The sequence below is a fragment of the Sus scrofa genome, chromosome 17 (genome assembly GCF_054392235.1).
Source record: "Sus scrofa isolate SSC_HxYL_T2T_F1_AM1 chromosome 17, Sscrofa_HxYL_maternal_Yorkshire_Landrace_v2.0, whole genome shotgun sequence".
NCBI classification, from domain to species: domain Eukaryota; kingdom Metazoa; phylum Chordata; class Mammalia; order Artiodactyla; family Suidae; genus Sus; species Sus scrofa.
The window spans coordinates 44,965,547-44,986,167 of NC_139399.1; the positions used below are offsets into that span (position 1 = coordinate 44,965,547).

General features: G+C 46.0%; 1 protein-coding gene and 2 long non-coding RNA genes across 3 annotated transcripts in view; 2 read left to right on the forward strand and 1 right to left on the reverse strand.

Moving 5' to 3' along the window:
- Positions 1–20,621, reverse strand: part of LOC146395264 (uncharacterized) — a 624,884-nt gene that overhangs the window by 434,671 nt on the left and 169,592 nt on the right. The gene's annotated exons all lie outside the window — the stretch shown is intronic.
- The window catches only part of CHMP4B (charged multivesicular body protein 4B), a 48,660-nt gene that overhangs the window by 4,180 nt on the left and 23,859 nt on the right, over positions 1–20,621 (forward strand). The window lies entirely within an intron of this gene.
- LOC146395268 (uncharacterized) lies at positions 185–4,961 on the forward strand. Its single transcript, XR_014832214.1, has 2 exons — positions 185–1,801; positions 2,112–4,961. It is a non-coding gene; the product is annotated as an uncharacterized LOC146395268 (long non-coding RNA).

A 20,621-nucleotide genomic window follows, 5' to 3' on the forward strand; every position in this document is an offset into this window, starting at 1 on the left:
TTTTTTTCTTTTTTTTGTCCATACACCCAGCATGTGGAAGTGCCCAGTGACCCAAGCTGCTGCAGTGATAACGCTGGATCCTTAACCTGCTGCACCACAAGAGAACTCCTTTATTTTTTTTATTTTTTTTAATTTTTTTTGTCTTTTCGCCATTTCTTGGGCCTCCCACAGCATATGGAGGTTCCCAGGCTAGGGGTCGAATCGGAGCTGTAGCCGCCAGCCTACGCCAGAGACACAGCAACGCGGGATCTGAGCCGCATCTGCGACCTACACCACAGCTCATGGCAACGCCAGATCGTTAACCCACTGAGCAAGGCAAGGGATCAAACCCGCAACCTCATGGTTCCTAGTCGGATTCATTAACCACTGCGCCACAACGGGAACTCCAAGAGAACTCCTTTAAAACTCCTTTTTTCCATGAGTCTCACGATACCCACTGAGCCTTCAAGCTCCATGAGGCAGGATGTTGTGGTCATGCTCATTGCTGTGTCTCGTGCACCTAGCATGGTGCCTGCCATGGAGTTACTGCTCAGTACATACTTCTTAAATGAATGCAAACAATCTTGGGAGTAGCTTCTCTTATTCCCACTGTCCCGAGAGGAATGTGAGCCTGCAGAGAGGATGTAACTCAGCTCAGAGACCAGTTCTGGTGGCTGTGGGCATCTTGTGTTTGTTTACTCCTGTGATGGCTTCCTTGGAGGCATCATCATGACCTTTATCATCACTCATTAAGCACCCACCTGTGCAAGGCGTGGTGCTGAGTCGGGGGAAAAAGAAGTAAGACAGGACCAGGCCCTGCCCTGTGAAGGGTGTTGTAGCCAACTGTGGGTACTATTTTTGCAGTGTACATGTTGAAAGATGATAAATTGTCCTTTGAAGCAAACCTCTGCAGCTCAAGTAGATTATTTGCATGGGGCAGGTGCATTCCAGGCAGTGGCCTCAATTAGGAGCCTAGAGCAAAATGTGGATTGCATACTTTTTCCAGATTTCTTTTCCTTTCCTTCAGTCATGTATATATTCTTAAGGGCGTGGCAAGCTCTTAAACTGTGTCCTGGGTCCCATGCTCAGTGCTGAGAGCTGAGTGCTGGGAATATAGAGAAACCAGGCATAGACTCTGCCATCCAAGGCATGTAAGTCTTGTCACTTTACTTTTCTGTCAAGTGGAAACAGTATTCACCTCACATGACTGGGGTGAGGATTAGCTAAGATCATGTATGAGAGAGTGTGGTACATTTTGGATATTGAGTAAGCATTCTTTTCTTTCCATTTTTGATCAGGTTATTGTTGATCACACTTCTTTGGTTTAATTGTCAAGTGGAAAAGTTCTTTCACAGGGAACTGAATGGGAACCAGGATTGCTGACAAAAATCTCCCCAACTTAGGTCTTTTTTGGTACCTTTCCAGACAGTGCCCTGTTGGTTTTCTCTCTAAAAAAGATGATTGAATGTCAAAGATTCTTTTCTTCTTAACACCTTGTAATTAGTTATGAAATATCTACTCTAGGTGGTTCACATTTCCCTCTTTTCCTGTTTTAATAAAGATGAAACCACGTTGTAGAAAGGGTCATATTTTAGTTTAACAAAAGAATTATATGAGACTGGGAAATGGAGATTGGGTAGCCCACCCTACACTGGTCTATTTTTGTTGGATTTATGGATGCAAATCAGTTCATTTACAGGTTAATTTAGGTTCAGTTGAAAGTGTCTGATGGATGCAGAGAGGCCAGACACTCATGGGAAATAGATCTTCATTAACTCCTGCTCTTTGCTGGAGCCAGGGTGGCTCTCCCATGTTTAATAAAGTTGTTCTAGGGAGTTCCCGTCGTGGCGCAGTGGTTAACGAATTCGACTAGGAACCATGAGGTTGCGGGTTCGATCCCTGCCCTTGCTCAGTGGGTTAATGATCCGGCGTTGCCGTGAGCTGTGGTGTAGGTTGCAGACACGGCTCGGATCCTGCGTTGCTGTGGCTCTGGTGTAGGCCGGTGGCTACAGCTCCGATTCAACCCCTAGCCTGGGAACCTCCATATGCCGCAGGAGCGGCCCAAGAAATAGCAACAATAACAACAACAGCAACAACAACAAAAGACAAAAGACAAAAAAAAAAAAAAAAAGTTGTTCTAAAATGTTAGCATCTGGAAAGACATCTTAATAAGATAAATTTATAGTGAGTGTGGTTTTTGGTTCTCTGCTATCAGGGTGTCAGGTTGAAAAGCCCAGTATCTCAGTGGTGCATGTGCCGGCCAGATCTCCTGTCCCAGAGGCCCAGAGATGGAAAAACTGAAACCCACCCAGGGAACTGAGCAATGGGAATTTCCCTTGATGATGCTTCAGTTTCTTGTTTACAGGAATGGTTGGCCAGATTGGCACTGGTTTGCTTCTTAAGACAGATGGAGTGTCAGAGAGGCCTTATGTGTTGGCTGTCCAAATATGGCGGCGCTTTTGATTCAAATTACGAAATCTTTTTTTGCCCCATTTGGCAGGAGGATTAAATATTTTTAAGTGCCTACTAGTAGGTTTCTAATGTGATTTGAAATTCACGATTGATTTTGTTTGGAAGTTGAGCTAAATGTGAGGACCTTTGAGCTAGACTGTTTTGCTTTTAGGGAAGTTCTGAGTTGTCCTGAGTTGGGTTTATGTGCACAGAGCTAGTTTCTGGAGAACAGCCTGTGAAGATGTGTGTGAGTTCTCCACCTCTGGGGCAGAAAACCAGGACCTGATTTGCTTGCAGTGGTCCAGAGCCCTGAGATGGAGCCGGGCCTACTGGGAGGAAGAGATGGGGTTGAGTTCTTGGAGCCTTGAGGGATTCCTTGGGGCAGAAAAGCTTTGTGAAAAATCGGTCCTCTTGCCCCGAATTGTCTTGTGTTCTCCCACTGTCTTTAAACAAGAGAGAGAGGATATCCCAAAACAGCAACAACTTTACATTGGTCATTTCGAGTCTGGATAGTAGTAATTAGAAGGAAAATTTGAGCACTGCAACAGGAAACCACAACAGACCTAGCTGGATATAGTACTGGCCTGTTTTTAAGGTGTTTGGCTCAAGTCAGCAGACGTGTGAGTTCCTCCTAGGAGGAAAGCAGCATGATGGTGGAGGTAGAAGTTTCCCATTTTGAGGTGCCAGCTTCACCACTCACCAGCAATACCTCAGCAGTTATCCTCTCGGAGTCTGGATAACTTTATTCCCATCTGTAAGCAGGGAGTAATAGCATTACTTCTTAGGGTTCTTGTGAGGATATGAAATAAGTTGATATGTGCAAAGTGCCTGGCAGAGAGCCTGGCAGAGAGGAGGCATGTAAATGTCTCCTTGGTTTCCCAGGTGTATATAGTCTTAGGCGAAAGAAAGGGTATAGAGATGGACAGAACACTACAAGGCCTCACAGTTCAGTGAAGACGATACACACGCGTACAAGTAACTGATAAAAGGCAAACCATGTACAAATGAAGTGTTAGATTGAAATATAGTTGGAAGAGATTAATTCATCTCTGAGGGGTGGCAGGTTCATCTCACCCAGTCAGCCATCCAGTGCCCAGATTCCCTTTGCAGTATTTCCTGCCAGTGATTAACCTCTGATTGACCCTCTGCTGATAGGATTTGTATTAGGTGCTCTATCCTCTCACATTACAGCATAGTCTGTCTTTGGACAGCTCTGACTATACAATCACCTTTCTTATTTGGAACTATAGTGCCAACCTCTGGTGCAGGTTGGGGTGGCTGCTCTATGGGGAAGGAAGCAGCTCCGGCTGGTGGAAAGAACGTGGGATCTGGAGTTAGGAGGCTTAGAAGCAAATCCCAGCTCTGACACCAGACAATGGTGAACTGTTTTCTTCCATTGGAAATGAGGTTGCTAATTCTGCCTTGGGGCTGCAGAGAACAGGTCCAGTCTACCTTTGAGAAGAGAGATAGGAAAAATGAGGCTTACGTCTTAACCTGCGCTTCTCTAGGACGGATCTCTGTCCTCGACTGTTCCTTGCTTGGTGTTCCTGCTTTTTCCTTGTTACCCTCCTCTGCATGTGTTCATCAGTGTTGCTCTCAAGGTGTGGAGTGGGCAGAGCTGACCACTCGGAATGTGCCAGCTGAAGTCTGAGCAGCACAGCCCAGAATACGCAGGACTAGCTCGTCCTTCCTCTCCCTCCCTCCCTCTCCTTCCTTATCCCTGAGATTGTTTGTTTGTTTGTTTGGAACCATTACACTTTCCCATACCCTTTCATTAGTAAAGGAACAAGCATCTAGGAACCCCTGAAGTTTGGCCCTTCTTAAGGAGTCTTAGCTGAAGGATTGAATGATTTAAGTTCTTAACCAGAGCATCTGGCTGGCTTGGTCTCCCGTGGCTTCTATTTCTAGCTCTCCCTCCTCCCTCTTCCTTGTGTGACAAAGCTGGAGGGAGGGTTTATTTGAGGGATGTTGGAAAGCTATACATCTTTATGGTCCTGAATGTTTAGCTCAAAAGGTTAGTGGTATGGAAAAAGTCTCTGGGTTTGGGATCAGAAGACCTGAGTTCAAATTCCACCTCTACTTGCGAGTGAAAGTCTCCTCCTGTCCCTGAACATTAGCTTCTTTAACTGCAAAAACGGGATACAGTATTTACTATACAAGTTTTCTGCTCTTACAGAGAGTGAACAGGTGGTTGTCAGAGGGGAGGGATGTGGGAGCACGAGTAGACTGGGTGGGGGAGCTTAAGAAGTACAGACTTTTATTTATAGAAATAAATGAGTCAGGCCGAGGAGATGTAAGCATGGGAAATACCGTCTGTAATGTTGTAATAACTTTGTATAGTGACAGATGATAACTAGACTTATCATGGGGATCATTTTGTCATTATAGAAATACTGAATCACTATGTACACCTGGAACTAACATAGTATTGTGGGTCAGTTATACTTCAATTAAAAAAAAAACGACAACACGGCCTTGTAAATCAACTATACTTCAGTTTCAAAAAAGGTTAAAAAAAAAAAAATGAAAAACAGCAACAAAAACTTTGCTACTCAAAGTGTGGTCTGTGGGAACATTTTGCAATTGTTAGAATTGCAGACTCTCAGGCTCCACCCAGACTGACTGAAGCAGAACCTGTGTGAGAGCTCCAGGTGGTTTGTATGCACATTGAGTTTGCCAGTCGGCTCTCAGTAGTTGCTGTAGGGATTACATGAGAATTTGGGGCATTTTTCGTATGTCCATGCCAGTATTCTTTCTTTCCTGGACACTCAGGGATGTTACCTGTCTGACTAATGGGCTCACTCATTTTGCGGCTCAAAGATTGAACTCTTATCCAGCTTGACATATTCCTAAATACCTTGAGTAATCTGCTGAGGCCACAGAATGGTTGTAAGGTTTAGTAGCATGTGCCTGCCTTCCCTTGAAAAAGCTCTTGAAGCACATGTCCTGCCGATGGGGTAGCAGCCTTCTTCATGGAAGAAGCCAGCCATCTGGATAACTGACAAGCATTCAGTCAAGCTCTTGGTTGTGAGGACCCCACTGGTTGTCCAGCACCAGCAACCCTGGTCACAAGTTAGGGGTAGTTCCCATCCTCAGGGAGCACCACTGCCTGGTGCGGGGACAGGTTGGTGAAGAAAGAGCTTCCCAGGTGAAGAGGAGTTAGCGCTACCTGGAGTAGGCTAGGAAGTGAGGTCCCCCCACCCCCACTTTTGGTCACCCGGCGGCATATGGAGTTCCTGGGCCAGGGATCAGATCCAAGCCATAGTGGAGACATAAGCTGCAGCTGCAGGAACACTGGATCCTTAACCCACTCTGCTGGGCCAGGGATCAAACCTGCATCTCAGTGTTCCCAAGACGCCGTCAATCCCGTTGCACCACAGTGGGAACTCCGGAAATGAGTTTTTTTAAGTCATATCTTTTTTCTACCAGGAATTATTTTTCAGTGCATTCTGACTTCGTGGTTGTCTCCTATTCTGTTTACATAGCATCGACACTATTCTGATCCCCCAGTTTTCTGCATCAGGAGGAACAGATGTTCTCTGAGTGCCTGTTCTGTGTGAGGAGCCATCTGAGGGGCCATGTGGGTTTCCAGGCAGTGAAAAAGACAGCCTGGCCCTGTGGATCCTGCAGTTGGACAGATCGGTGGCTTTCTCAGAGAAAAAAGTTGTCACAACTATACAGCCTATAAATTTCCTGAGTAGAGTCTTGGAACCATCCTAGGTAAAGTGTTTCTTTCAGAAGCTTATGGATAAAATAAAGCTAGAAAATGCAGGGAATTTCTCAGCTAGAGGAGAAGGAGTGAGGTGGGATGATGAAACTAGAAATTCCATCATCAAACTTGACCTGTTTGATTCTATAAAATGATAGTTTTCTGGATTTTAAGGGGATGGTGAATTTTTGAATAGGGATTCCTAGTTGGGTTAAAACCCAGTAAAGAGCTTTGTCAGCTCTTTTTCACCCTTAAAACAAAAACAAAGCCCAACCTCCCCCAAAACAAACAAAAAGACCCAGGGTCAAGCTGCTTGGCCTGGTTTTCTCCCATTCAACGATCAGGGCAGTTGAGTTTGCTCAGAGCCCAGAGGCTCCGTGAGTCCCCAGACAGTTCAGACATTCATCAGTCAGGGTTTCCTGCTTCAGTGTGAGGCCCTGCCCTATGATCCTGCTCTCTGGAAGCCCAGTTTCTGGTGGGGGGGGATGAACCTTGGACAGCAGTCATTAAAGTCCAAAATTGGCCATAAGGGCCACTCACAAGAATACCCCAAATGTAGCTCAGTGGAGATTTGAATTTGGGAGATTTGCCCTAGTTCAGGGTAGGGGATGACAGTGTGAACTTTTACATCAGTCCTTAAAGGAGTAGGCAGCTATGGGGTGGGGTGTGGGTTGGGGGTAAACACTTCGTTTTTGCTATATGACACCAGCTCAGCTGAGAGTTACAACTGGAAGTTGCAGAAGAGCTTTCACCTTCCTCTAGTTGTGTTAAGAGTGGTGTATTTGAGAAAGGAAGTTTTGAAATGAATTTGGATATTGTGCCCTGTTTTGGGACTCTGATGTTGGGATCCCATCTTTCTGGTCTTAGTGCTGAATAGATAGACATTCGCATTTCATTTTAGATGGTCCATCTTTTTTATTTTTTGGCCGCCGCCTGACATATGGAGTTCCTGGGCCAGGGATCAAATCTGAGCCGCAGTTGTGACCTAAGCCACAGTTGCAACAATGCTGGGTCCTAAACCCACCGTGCCTGCATCCCAGTGCTCCAGAGATTTCAGATAGTCCATTTTAAAAGAAGGTTCTAGAGACTTTTGCTTCATTCATGCATCCATTTGATTATAAATATATAAACTTGAGCCATGTGCCAGATACTGTCCTGTTTTACTTGGTAAATGCAGATGGAGAAGGTCATTGCCTCTGAGATGCTCACAGTCTAGCTGGAGTGACTGAGAAGTAAACAGATATAATCTAGGTACAGCGTGATCTGTTCTAGAAGAACATTCAGACTTCAGAGTATAGGATATGCAGTGGAGGGAGTCAAACAGCTGTCTGTGTATGAGTGTGTGTGTGTGTTGCTTGAATCTATGTTTCATTATTTTGGAGAGTAGTTAGAATGTTAGAGCAGTAGGGAACTCAAAATGTCTGAGTGCTTGAAACTTTGAATTAATAGGAAAATTTTGAAAAAGAAAAATTAGGAACATGGGAATATATGCTGCACTTTTTAAAAAGTACTTTATTTGAGGAGTTCTCTTGTGGTGCAGAGGGTTAAGGATCTGGTATTGTCATTGTAGTGGTCAGGGTCAATGCTGTGGTGTGACTTCAATCCCTGGCTCAGGAATTTTTATATGCTATGGGCACAGCCAAATAAGAAAAAAAAAAAAAAAGATGTCTTATTTGAAGAGTTCTGTAGTGGCTCAGTGGGTTAAGGATCTGATGTCATTGCTGTGGCTTACATTTGATCCCTGGCCCAGGAACTTCCACATGCTGTGGTTGTGACCCCGCCCCCACCAAAAAAGTGCTTTATTTGAATCAGAAACCCTTTTGGCAGGGGGCATAAGAATGGATAAATGGGAGTTCCCATTGTGGCTCAGTGGTAATAAACCCAACTAGTATCCATGAGGATGTGGGTTCGATCCCTGGCCTCACTCAGTGGATTAAGGATCCAGTGTTGCTGTGAGCTGTGGTGTGGGTCGCAGATGCACAGCTTGGATCTGCTGTGGTTGTGGCGTAGGCTGGCTGCTACTGCTCCAATTTGACCCTAGTCTGGGAACTTCCATTTGCCTCAGGTGCAACCCCCCCCAAATAAAAGAAAAGAAAAAGGAATGGATAAATGTTTAACTTAGTTTGGTCATAAAATAATTAGCTTTAGGAGTTCCCATCGTGGCACAGTGGTTAACGAATCTGACTAGGAACCATGAGGTTGCGGGTTCGGTCCCTGCCCTTGCTCAGTGAGTTAATGATCCGGTGTTGCCGTGAGCTGTGGTGTAGGTTGCAGATGCAGCTCGGATCCCGCGTGGCTGTGGCTCTGGCGTAGGCTGGTGGCTACAGCTCCGATTTGACCCCTAGCCTGGGAACCTCCATATGCCGTGGGAGCGGCCCAAAGAAATAGCAAAAAGACAAAAAAAATAAATAAATAAAAAAATAATTAGCTTTAGAATATTAAATTTGAAGTGTAGCTTATTGAGGAGTCGGTTCTTTACTCCCTACCCAAGCAGGAGCAGTAAATTCTTTGTGATCCGTGTAAGACCTGATAGCTGTAAAAGTAAACATAGGACTTGCACACGTGTAGCCTGCTCCTCTTTCCGCAGAGGTTTGGAGAGGAGTTGCTACTCAGATAAGGCCACATGAAAGGCTCCCCATGTAGATGAGTGGTTTCATCAGCTCAGTGTCCCCAGATTTCATTAGACTTGTTTTTGTTTTTGTCTTTTTTTAGGGCTGCACCCGTGGCATATGGGGGTTTCCAGGCTAGTTGTCCAGTCAGAGCTGTAGCCATCAGCCTCCGCCAGAGACACAGCCATGCAGGATCTGAGCCACATCTTCGACCTACACCACATCTCACAGCAACGCCGGAACTCACTGAGCAAGGCCAGGGATCGAACCTGCGTCCTCATGGATACTAGTTCTGGGTTCGCTAACCGCTGAGCCATGACGGAAACTCCTAGACTAGTTTCTTTTCTTTTGGCCATGCCTATGGCATGCAGAAGTTTCCCAGGCCAGGGATCGAACCCAAGCCATAGCAGTGACAACACAGCAACCTTAGGAGGTCACCAGGGAATGCCTAGACTAGTTTCTTAATTTTCCCTCAGTGGGATCAGTTGTTTTTACCTCTCCAGAGCATTTTCCCCTTTTAGAATCTTGCACAAGGGCAGTAAATGGTTGCAGACTGCTTAGCAAGTCTGGACGTTGAGTTGTAGTGGGCTCTGATAGCCCTCTGTGGCCATATCCAAGGAGGGGACTGCTGTCAGCCTGGCATTCAGCTTGTTGTTCTTAGAAGCCAGGGCTGCAGGGTTGGCAGCTGCTGATAGACCTTTTCATGCTTATATTTTACAGGTAATTTTGGAGGCATAGAGGACAAATATCCTTATAGAAACTTTTTTTTTTTTCTTCTTAATGGCATGTGGAAGTTCCCAGGCTAGGTTTCAAATTGGAGCCATAGCCACTGGCCTATGCCACAGCCATGGGAACACCGGATCCGAGCTCCATCTGTGATGTACGATGCAGCTGTGGCAACGCTTAACCCACTGAGCGAGGCCAGGAATTGAACCTGCATCCTCATGGATACTAGTTGGGTTTAACCTGCTGAGCTACAACAGGAACTCCAAAAACACCTTTTCTTAAATTATTTTCATTATGCTAAAAAAAAATTATATTTTGGAGTTCCCATTGTGGCTCAGCAGTAATGAACCAGGTTAGTATCCATGAAAACACAGGTTCGATCCCTGGCCCCACTTGGTGGGTTAAGGATTTGGTGTTGCTGTGAGCTGTGGTATAGGTGGCAGATATGGCTCTGATCTGGTTTGGCTGTGGCTGTGGCCGGCGGCTATAGTTCCAATTCAGCTCCTAGTCTAGGAACTTCCACATGCCACAGGTGTGGCCCTAAAATATATATATATATTTCGAAGCAAAAAAAAGTTTTTCAGGAGAAAAATCTTCAGAAAGAGAAAATATTCTCCTCGTCTGTGGGAAGTGACATGCACTTTACAAACTTGATTGTGTTTGATCTTTTCAACGACCCCATGTATTAAATGATATTAATCCCCACACGCCTACCATTTTAGAGATGAGAAAGTAGAAGTTCACATTACATGAGTCACTGGGCTGACCCAGGAATCTTGGGCATCCTGAGGTCAGCTGCATCCACTGGGCTCTAACTAATATCTTTAGCATTCCATAGGGCAAGGACTCCGTAACTCTGAGTGCTTATAAGTAACTATTGGACAAAATCTTGTCATTGGAAATGACTTTTTACAATATTCCCTCCAGAGCGTGAGCACCTGTTACTCTGCAGGGGAGTACTTCGCATTTGTACTAGGTTTGATGGCTGCCAAAACACTTGCATATCCATCATCTTATTTTGAAGATAAGACAGGGCAAAGAGTAATTTTTAACCCGTTTTGCAGAGGAGAAAACTAAGACTCAGAGCAATTAAGTGCTTTCCCTAGGGCCTGAGCGAAGGCTTGCCTACTTAAGCTCCACATCTAGTGCTTTTCTGACACATGTACCATTCTGGCTCCTTCTTACTTATGCTCAATCTTAAAAGGCTATGGGTTAATAATGGGTATGAGCTGGGTCGAGGAGGACAAGGTTGCAGGTTCTTAGAGAGATTGGATCATCTTATACACAGTGGGACTAGTGCCAGAGAGGAGATGGAGAGGAGACGGTACGTGTCTGGAGTGGTGTGAGAGCCTTTATTCACTGTTCATTCTTTCACAGTCTGCTACAGCATCGGCATTGTGCAAGTCCCAGCCTGGTTTCCATTTCTTTCACCGCAATAAGCTTCTCTTCTCAGCAGCCTCTAGAGCAGTGTTTCTCATCCTTGGCACAATCGACATTTTGGACTGGATAATTCTTTGTGGTGAGGAGCTGTCCTGTCCACTGCAGGATGGTTAGTAGCATCCTTGGCCTCTACTCACTAGATGTCCATAGCACCACCCCCCTCCCCCTCTCCCAGCTGTGACAACCAAAAATGTCTCCAAACACTGCTAAATGTCCCCTAAGGGGACAAAAGCTCCTAGGGTTGAGGACCACTATTCCAGGGCTGGTGAAGCCACAGTTAAAGCTCTAGAGCTTCAGAGGCTGGCCTGAGGGTGAGGGATCTTAAAGAGCAGAGCTGGGAGGACCTTGTTAGATGCTTCTAATCCTGCCTTTTTATTATCTGCTGAGGAAACCAAGGTCCAGAGAGAGCTCAGCCTCCTGGCTCTGCTTTCTGGGAGTCTAACCAGTATTAGGATCCAGACCTGAATCCTTCCCACCCAGGACTCTTTCATTATCCCAGAGGCCCTCATTCTTTTCAGGTTGGAGGACCCTTATCTAGTTCCAAAAAAAAATCTGATTTGGTCATGTGTTAATAGTTGTACTTTTAGTACCCATTGATTGAGAAGGTACGTTATTCCCTCAACCAGTGTTTATTGAATACCCACTATTTTGTGTCTGTATCCTAGGACTGTGTGTGACATGAATAGTAGTAGATAGTCAAGTGGTGGTTGTTTTCTTATTTTTTTGTGATTCACCATTAAGTGCATAGGCAGTGCTGGGTTGGTGCATTCACAGAGCAGAGTGATAGCTGTGAACCCTGTGGGCTCACAACCATAGACTGGGAACCAACTGATGCATTATATCATGAGATTTGAGAGGACAGCAGCCCTAAAACTGCAGGCTTTTCTTGAAACCATGAACTATGACCACACTCGAGATGGAAACCTCCACACTCTGTGGAAAGAAAAGGCCAACAGGCTACCCAGAGTCCTCAGTGCAGCTCTCTCAATAGCTGTACAGTGGGGCATTTGTGATAAAAGAAGAGGCATTTGGCTGGAAACAAGCTTTAAGTTCCTAGCATTAGTTGGTAAATGGGGCATGAATCTAAGGGGAGTTTAAAATAATGGCCTTAAACTTGAGAACCTATTTCCAGAGCCTCTCATCTTGAGGCACTCAGCTTCTCTGACAAGAACTATTACTCTTATTTCATGGAGTTCCCGTCCTGGCTCAGTGGTTAACGAATCCGACTAGGAACCATGAGGTTGAGGGTTCGATCCCTGCCCTTGCTCAGTGGGTTAAGGACCTGGTGTGGCCATGAGCCGTGGTGTAGTTTGCAGATGCAGCTCGGATCCCGCGTGACTGTGGCTCTGGCGTAGGCTTGGCAGCTACAGCTCTGATTAGACCCCTAGCCTGGGAACCTCCATATGCCGCGGGAGTGGCCCAAGAAATGGCAAAAAGACAAGGAAAAAAAAAAAAAAAGAGCTATTACTCTTATTTCAAAGGTAAGAGGCAGAGAGATCAGGAAAGAGAGCCAGCTACTCCCAGGTTTAGGAGCTGGGACTCTGGTTGGCATCTTAGGATGGAGCTGTTTGTTTCTGTAGGATGATGTTGGGAAAGGGAAAGGGAAAGGGTTGTTAGATTAAGTTCCACCAATTTGGCCAACATTTTGAGTTTCCACTGTGAAAGACTCCATGTGGGGGCCACTATGGAACACAGAGGGGTGGGCACAGGTGAAGGGGATTCGGGACAGAGGAAGGGGCTAGGGTCATTCCAGGCAGAGGAGACTGCGTACGGGAGGATTCTGGGCTGTGGGTAAGGGATGGTGAGAGCTGGAAAGGTAAGCTGTGGCCTCCCTAAGGAGGCCCTGGATGCTAAGCTGAGGAATCTGTTAGGTTGAATTTAGGGAGGCACGCACTAGGTGGGCACGTTCTGTCTAGAGAGCAGTTTGCTGGGGACCAGCAGCCATCTTCCTCCAGCACCTGGTGAAGTTTCCCGTTGGGGGGGTTTCTGCCCATTTTCACTTGAGGGAATGAGGTGGGTGAGGGGCTGTTTCCTCATAAGGGAGGACCCATGGCCTCACTACCCGTTTTCTTGTTAGTTCTTTCTGGTTCCTCTTCTGCTTTTTCTGAAGCCCAGCACATCCTGGGTAGCTGGTAGAGGCAGAATAGCAACTTCTTTTCGGTTCTGAGGGTATCGCAGGTTACATGCCAAAGGTAATTAGATGAAGAAATATCTCCTACCTGAACTAGCTTGACCCAGTTATTTATTTTTAATTTTTTAATTTTTTTTTTTTTTGGTCTTTTGTCTTTTTAGGGCCACACCTGTGGCATATAGAGGCTCCCAGGCTAGGGGTCTAATCGGAGCTGCAGCTGCCAGCCTACACCACAGCCACAGCAACACCAGATCCGAGCCACATCTGCAACCTGCACCACAGCTCATGGCAACGCTGGATCCTTAACCCACTGAGCGAGGCCAGAGATGGAACCCGCAACCTCATGGTTCCTGGTTGGATTCATTTCTGCTGCACCACGACGGGAACTCCCCTTTGGGATTATTTAATTTTGCCTTTATGTTTATCTTTGAGCCGAGAGACAGCTAGTTACTTCCCTTGCCTGATGACAGGGACCTCTGTTTCTGAGGCCATATATTTCGAGTTCAGCCTGAACTCTCCTAGTCATAAAAATCTAAGAACGACCTCTCCCAGCCTCCCATTAGCTTTCCTGTTCTCCAGGGGTTGAACCTCCACTCAGGGTGGCTGAACAGAGTCCTAGGACCTGGAGACACTGTGCTTCTAGTTCTCACCCTGTCAGCTGGTATCTTTGGGCAAGTGCCTGCCCAACTCTAGGCCTTAGTTTTCTCAACAATGAAATGAGAAGAACTGATTAAATGGATGCTAAAGTTCCTTCCCACTCCAACATTCTCTGAGTCAACAAGTGCCATATTACAGTAATCCTCCAGAGAACCAGGTGTGGCTCCAAGCAGTTTTGCGGCGTAAAAAGAGGGAGTAGCTCAGCATTCCTTTTGTCTGTTAACAGCGTGAGTACATCCCTGCTCATTGTAAAAGCCACATACTGTTTTGTAGATGCTGGACATTTTTCTGTTTGATTCCATGTTTCAGAGGCCAGAGCCAAATGATGGTTTTTAGCTGTTCCCCTGAGGCTCCATCCAGGTGAGCAGCACAGATGGCCTAAGGCAACTCTCCTCCTTTGGATCAATAGCCTGTCTCTGACTAGACCGCCAGCCTTTCAGCAAATCAGAGCCACAGATTTCTGCAGGGGCTGAGCAGGTTTAAGCCCTGCTGGACAAGAACTCAGCACTGACCATTTCGGCAAATTGGGGGTGCTTCCTTGTGGTAGGACCTGACCTGCTCACTGACCCACCTTTGGGACCATGGGACCAGGGGATTTGTGTCCTGTGTGAGGGGAGTGGAGAAGGGAACGAGCTTCCAAGGGTTGGCCTGACTTACTTTAATGAATCTGCTCTTGAGGATGGCAGTTGGAGATGATGCTGGCGTCTTGGGAAGAGCTTCCCTGCATGGCCTCCTGTCTGGAGTGTGAATCTGGCACCACCGTGAGCAGCTCAGCCTCTTAGGAATGTGGAGGACATCTACCCACCTGGTTCTAAATTAAGGCCTTTAAAATCTCAAGTCTTTGCTAGTGCTCATTAAAATAGTTCTCTCCCTTTTATTATGCTTTATACCATCTTCCTGGCTCTTAAACAGCTCTGAAAAATCACACAAATTTAGAGCTCATCTGTCCTGTAAAAAGAGGGAAATCTCAGGCCTAGAGAGCTTAGGTAACCTGTTAAAAGGGACAGAGCTCATGAAAGCCAACCCGGGGCTGGAACCCATAGCTCCTGTCTCCTCATTCCAGTGAGTTCTGCCTCACTGCTTCTCAGCGAATGCTCTGGTGGCATGTTCCCAGCCCTGCCAGAATGATTTTGAAAATAAAATGAAAGTCGCCATGCCAGAAAGCCAGCTGACAGGAGAGAGAGAGAGCAAATAGCCACTATTTTAGAGGGTTGCTTTCTTTTGAGCTATAACTGGCTGCTGGTGGTTTCCCCAGCTGGGGCTGTGTGGAAAGTCACAAAGCCCAGGGTCTTATTGTTGCTGTCTTCCTGGCACTCTGTGTAACCAAGCTGTCTTTCTCTGCCTCACAGGATCCTCCTGTGCAAGGGGTCAGAATAATGCCTACTTCTCAGCCCATTTTACGATACTCTGGAGGATTAGCAAGTCTATAAAGAGACCTGGGAAAGAGTTGGCATATAAATAGCAATTTTTGGTGCCTCTTGAATTTTTTTCTTTTTTATTGAGGTATAACTTACTTACAGTAAAGCAGACAAGTCTTAACTGTACAGCTCATTTTACAAATGTTTATACCCAGGTTTTGGGTATATACACTACCCAGATCAAGGTATCGAACCCTCCAGGAGTCTTGATGATTTTTATGGTAGCTCAGGACTTCAGAAGAGAGTGGTATTTGTTCACTCTGGCCCCTTTAAGAATCTCAGAGGCCATTCTGTTTTCCTTCTGTTACTCATTCAATATATGTTTCCTAAACATCTAGCAGTACAGGGCTCTGTGCAAGGTATTTCTGAGAGTACAGAAACAAGCAAGTGTTGGCTTCTGTCTCGGCTCACAACCTATTAGGGATTATGACTGGAATCCAAGGGAGGAAGAATGGGGCTGTGACAGACATCCTGGAGGAGAGGAGTTACCTCTTGCTGGAAGAGCAGAGGAGGTGTGTATTTATGTAGACAAAATTTTTCCCACTTTCCTCACTGTCTAGAAATACAGGAAAGGGGCCAAATTATAGACTTTCAATCCAACTGTTTGCCTTCTTGGGCTGTGCTGGGCAGGCCCGGCAGAAAATCCACATCTGTGGGGTTTGCTCAGCGTTGCCTTCTCTGCTGAGAAGCGGGGAGAACGCAGGCGGTGTGGGGAAAAATAAACCCACGAGGCGCTCCCCCTCCACCTCTTTGACTCCCCAGGTGCTTAGGAGCTGACTTCCCTTCTTTCTTGGGTTTAAAGACTCACAAGACCACAAATCTTATGTGAATTAATTTTGGCTTGAATTTCTCTGCACCCTTTGGTTGAATAGTTAAAGAGTTTTCTGTATTTTAAGTGAAAACAGGCCCAAGACTTTTCCGTGGTTTTTTGTGTGTGAGGAACAAGTTTTTGTTTTGTTTTAATTACTAATAAAGGCATATGGCTCAGGTTGATAGGAGGGGAGAAGGCCATTCCAAAGTAGAGGCAAGATGATTCCTTTCTCAATCTCTCTCTTTTTTATTTATTTATTTATTTTTTTTGCTTTTTGGGGCCGAATCCACAGCATATGGAAGTTCCCAGGCTAGGGGTTGAATCAGAGCTGCAGTTTCAGGCCTACACCACAGCTGCAGCCATGCCAGATCCAAGTTGTGTCTGTGACCTACACCACAGCTCATGGCAATGCCAGATCCTTAAACCCACCGAGCAAGGCCAGGGATCGAACCTGCATCCTCATGGATGCTAGTCAGATTCATTTCTGCTGAGCCACGACAGGAACACCCAAGGTCAGCTCGAGGAGATAACATACAAGGACACCTGGATGTGACAGACCTGTCTCTGGGTCCATGTAGATAGAAGCTGGGAAAGAAAGGGGGGTAGATGTCTGGCTGAACCTTGCTCAGGTTCTGATGAGTTTGTGTGTCTTGGAAGCATAAGAGACTTAGATCATCTGGATCTGTTCCCCGTCTCCATTTTACATATGAAGAAACTAAAACTTCGATTTGGCCAGAGCTGGAGCCAGCACCAGGCCTCCTATCTGGTGGAGTACAAAGAAGTTCTGGAGGAGCGGATGCCCAGCAGAATTTGGAAGGAAGCTTGGCTGGGAGAGAGTGGTGGTGCGGCACTGAACGGAATGGCAGGAGCACTGACTGGATGGTTCTCCACCACATCTGGAGCAGGAAAACCCGAGGGCTGAGGCCCAAAGGGGAGGTGAGAGTGGAGAGGCAGGGAAGGCTGCCAGTCATCTGAGGGCACGGCCTGGGAGCCCCACGCAGCGGGCTTGGGGGCTGCTGTGGCCGGGATTAAGGCTATTAACTGGCTGGAGAATCTTTAGTGTTTATCCTCCTTATCTTTCTGTTTTCTAATTGGCGACTCGTGGAGGTCTGAGGCATGCATCGCCTTCCTTGGCAGGAAGCCTGCTTTCTGACATTCCTTTCTTTACATTCTTTTCTAAATAATCAGATTATAATTTAGCGCTGTTGTGTCTTGTTTAATTTTCAGTTTCTGCTAATTCTGTGCACTTGGGAGTTAGTTCTCCAGGTTTGTTTTTCTCACTCACATATATAGTTAGAAGCTACGGTGTTCAAGAGGGAAGATAGCAAACTCACGAACCCATCCAGTTTTGTGTGTGGTAAATTTTATGTTATACAATTTATCATTTAAACCATTTTTAAATGTACTGTTTTTTGGCATTAAGTACATCCACATTGTTGTGCCTGATCTGTTTTAACTCTTTGAATTTAGGAGGGGGCAGGATTAACCATTAAGCTGAAAGATACTTAAATTTGATGTCGGCCATTAAGAGAAGCGATTTGTCCTTTTTGCACTTATGTCCTCATCTGTAAAATGGGAGGAATGAGATTAATAAGGAGTCTGGAGGCAGATTTGAATTCAGACTCCATTACTTTCTTTCTTTTTTTTTAAGAATCTTTATTATATTTTTATGGCCACACCTAGGGCATGTGGAAGTTCCTGGCCCAGGAATCGAATCCAAGTCACAGTAGTGACCTGAGCCACGATAGTGATGACACCAGATCCTTAATCTGTTGCATCACAAGAGAACTCCAGGCTCCATTACTTTGTTTTTTTAAATACCTATCTCTGTCTATCTATATTTTAGAGTATAGTTGATTTACAGTGTAGGCTCTGTTGCTTTCTAATTGCAGTCTCGGGAAAGTTACTTAGCTTTTTTGGTTTCTACTCATTCCATTTTGAAGGAGAACAGAGTGAAGATTTATTGAGTATCCACCGTTAGGTACTGAGCTATGCAAGTATCTTGCATGTGTTGCCTTGTTGCCCAGTGAGATGCAGGTGTTATTTTCCTCATTGTACACATATGGACTGTGAGTGTTGGGAAGAACTTTTTTTGTTGTTGTTTTTTTTTTTTTTTTTTTTTTTTTTTTGCTTTTTAGGGCTGCACCCACAGCATATGGAGGTTCCCAGGCTAGGGGTCAAATCAGAGCTGGCCCATGCCACAGCCACAGTAATGTCAGATCCCAGCTGCATCTGTGACCTACACCACAGCTCACAGCAATGCTGGATCCTTAACCCACTGAGCGAGGCCAGGGTTTGAACCTGCATCTTCATGGATACTAGTTCGATTCGTTTCTGCTGAGCCATGTCAGGAACTCTGGGAAGAGCCTTTTATTTTTTTATCATTTTCTCTCTCTTTTTTTTTTTGGCCTCCCAGAAGCATATGGAATTCCTGGGCTAGGGATCAGATCTGAGTTGCAGTTGCAACATACAGCACAGCTGCAGCAATGCCAGATCCTTTAACCCACTATGCTGGGCTGGGATCAAACCCACATCCTAGCACTACAGAGACGCCACCGATCCTATTGTGCCACAGCAGGAACTCCTTGTTTTTTATTTTTTTGGCCACGGCAAGCAGCAGCTTGACGTGGGATCTCAGTCCCCAGACAAGGATTGAACCTGGGCCACAGCAGTGAAAGCACTAAATCCCAACCACTAGTCCACCAGGGAACTCCTGGGAAGAGGCTTTTAGGAGGGACTGTTACAGTGCTTTCTGAAATGGGATTTTTTTTTTTTTTTTTTTTTTGTCTTTTTGTCTTTTTTGTTGTTGTTGTTGTTGTTGTTGCTATTTCTTGGGCTGCTCCCGCGGCATATGGAGGTTCCCAGGCTAGGGGTTGAATCGGAGCTGTAGCCACCGGCCTACGCCAGAGCCACAGCAACGCGGGATCCGAGCCGCGTCTGCAACCTACACCACAGCTAACGGCAACGCCAGATCGTTAACCCACTGAACAAGGGCAGGGACCGAACCTGCAACCTCATGGTTCCTAGTCGTCGTATTCGTTAACCACTGCGCCACGACGGGAACTCCTGGATTTTTTTTTTTTTTTTTTTTTTCCTCTCAGATAGATTATGATTCAGCTAGTGTTTGCTGAGTCTTTCTCAGATGATAGAGCCAGTACATGCACCCAAGTCCGCCCCACTCCTACGTTATGACACCTCAGGATTACCTGATTGTGGCCCAGTGGCTTCAAGCAGTTGTTGTTAAAAGTGAATTTCATTCCAGCATTAGAGTTTGGCTAGTCCCAGGAAGTTAACTGCAGTGAGTTTTGACCTGAATCACAAAATGATAAAAGGCATTGGAATGGTGTGTGTGTGTGTGTGTGTAAGGAAGAGGCTTTCCCAACCATTATTAGCATGTCTGTTCAAAAGCTTTGCAAAAAACAAATAGAGAAGCTGTGACTTTCTGTATTATATTCTCAGGAGGTTGGAGCCAGGAACAGATACCTTCTTTCTTCTCTCATTGACCTTGGGAGGGAGACAGGTGGGAGTCTTGTGATGTCATATGGGCTCTGGCAAGGACAAACATCTCATAGGAGTTCCCGCTGTGGTGCAACAGGATCAGTGGCATCCCTGGAGCACTGGGACACAGGTTTGATCCCTGGCCCAGCACAGTGGGTTGAGGATCCAGTGTCGCCATAGCCATGGTGTAGGTCACAGCTGTGGCTGGGATCTGATCCCTGGCCCAGAAACTCCATATACTGTAGGGAGGTCAAAAAAGAAACAGCAACAGCAACAAACAAACCAAAAAGACCCAAAAGGACCCTTCCCTCCAAAAAAGCTCCAGATCTCATGGAGCTCTCTCCCAGGAAGTTGTCAGGATCTCAGGCTGTTGTTGGGGGTTTTTAGTCCATGGAGGTAGTTTTCAAACTTTTAGCAGCCAGACATGGTTCAGATAAACTTTTTTGTAGAGAAGCAATGACAGCAAGTCCTGGGCAGTTTCAATCCTTCTGGCGTGGTAGAAAATGTTTGATTGTTTGAAAAACCTCTAAAACATTTTCCTTAAGCTCAGAGGTCCTTGTAAACTACTGGCTGGGCTGAGGCAGAGTCCTGACCAGACTGTAGGCATTGCTTCTTCCTCATCTATTCAAATGACACATGGGTCTTGAATACCTCATCTGTGCCAGGGACTGTCCCCAGGAGGTTCACTGAGTGTCTAGGTGACGGTTGGTTACAGCACAATGTTAGTGCTTTCAGGCAGCCTTCAGCAAGGGCTGCTGCAGGAGCCTGCAGAGGCAGGGTCTTAGCCTGGCCTGGGGTCTGGGGTGATCAAGAAGCTGCTGCCTGGACAGCCCTACAAGACCAGTGGGAGCTAGTCAGATGAAGCATGAGATGGGCATCTGGGGAGAACTGGAAGCCAGTATAGTATTTTCTAGGCAGGGGAATGAAATGTTAAGGGCTTTGTTTAGAAAGACTGCTGGTGCAGTTCCTTGATAACCTAACCGGTTAAGAATCAGCATTGTCACTGCCATAGCACAGGTTTGATCCCTGGCTGGGGAACATCTGCATGCCATGGGCATGGCCAAAAAAAAAAAAAAAAAAGAAGACCACCAGTGACAAGTAAAGGGACCAGCCTCTAACCCCATCACACACATTATCCCCTTCTCTTCCCCAGCTCATGCAGCCCAACCCACGACCTAGTGAGCAGGCACCC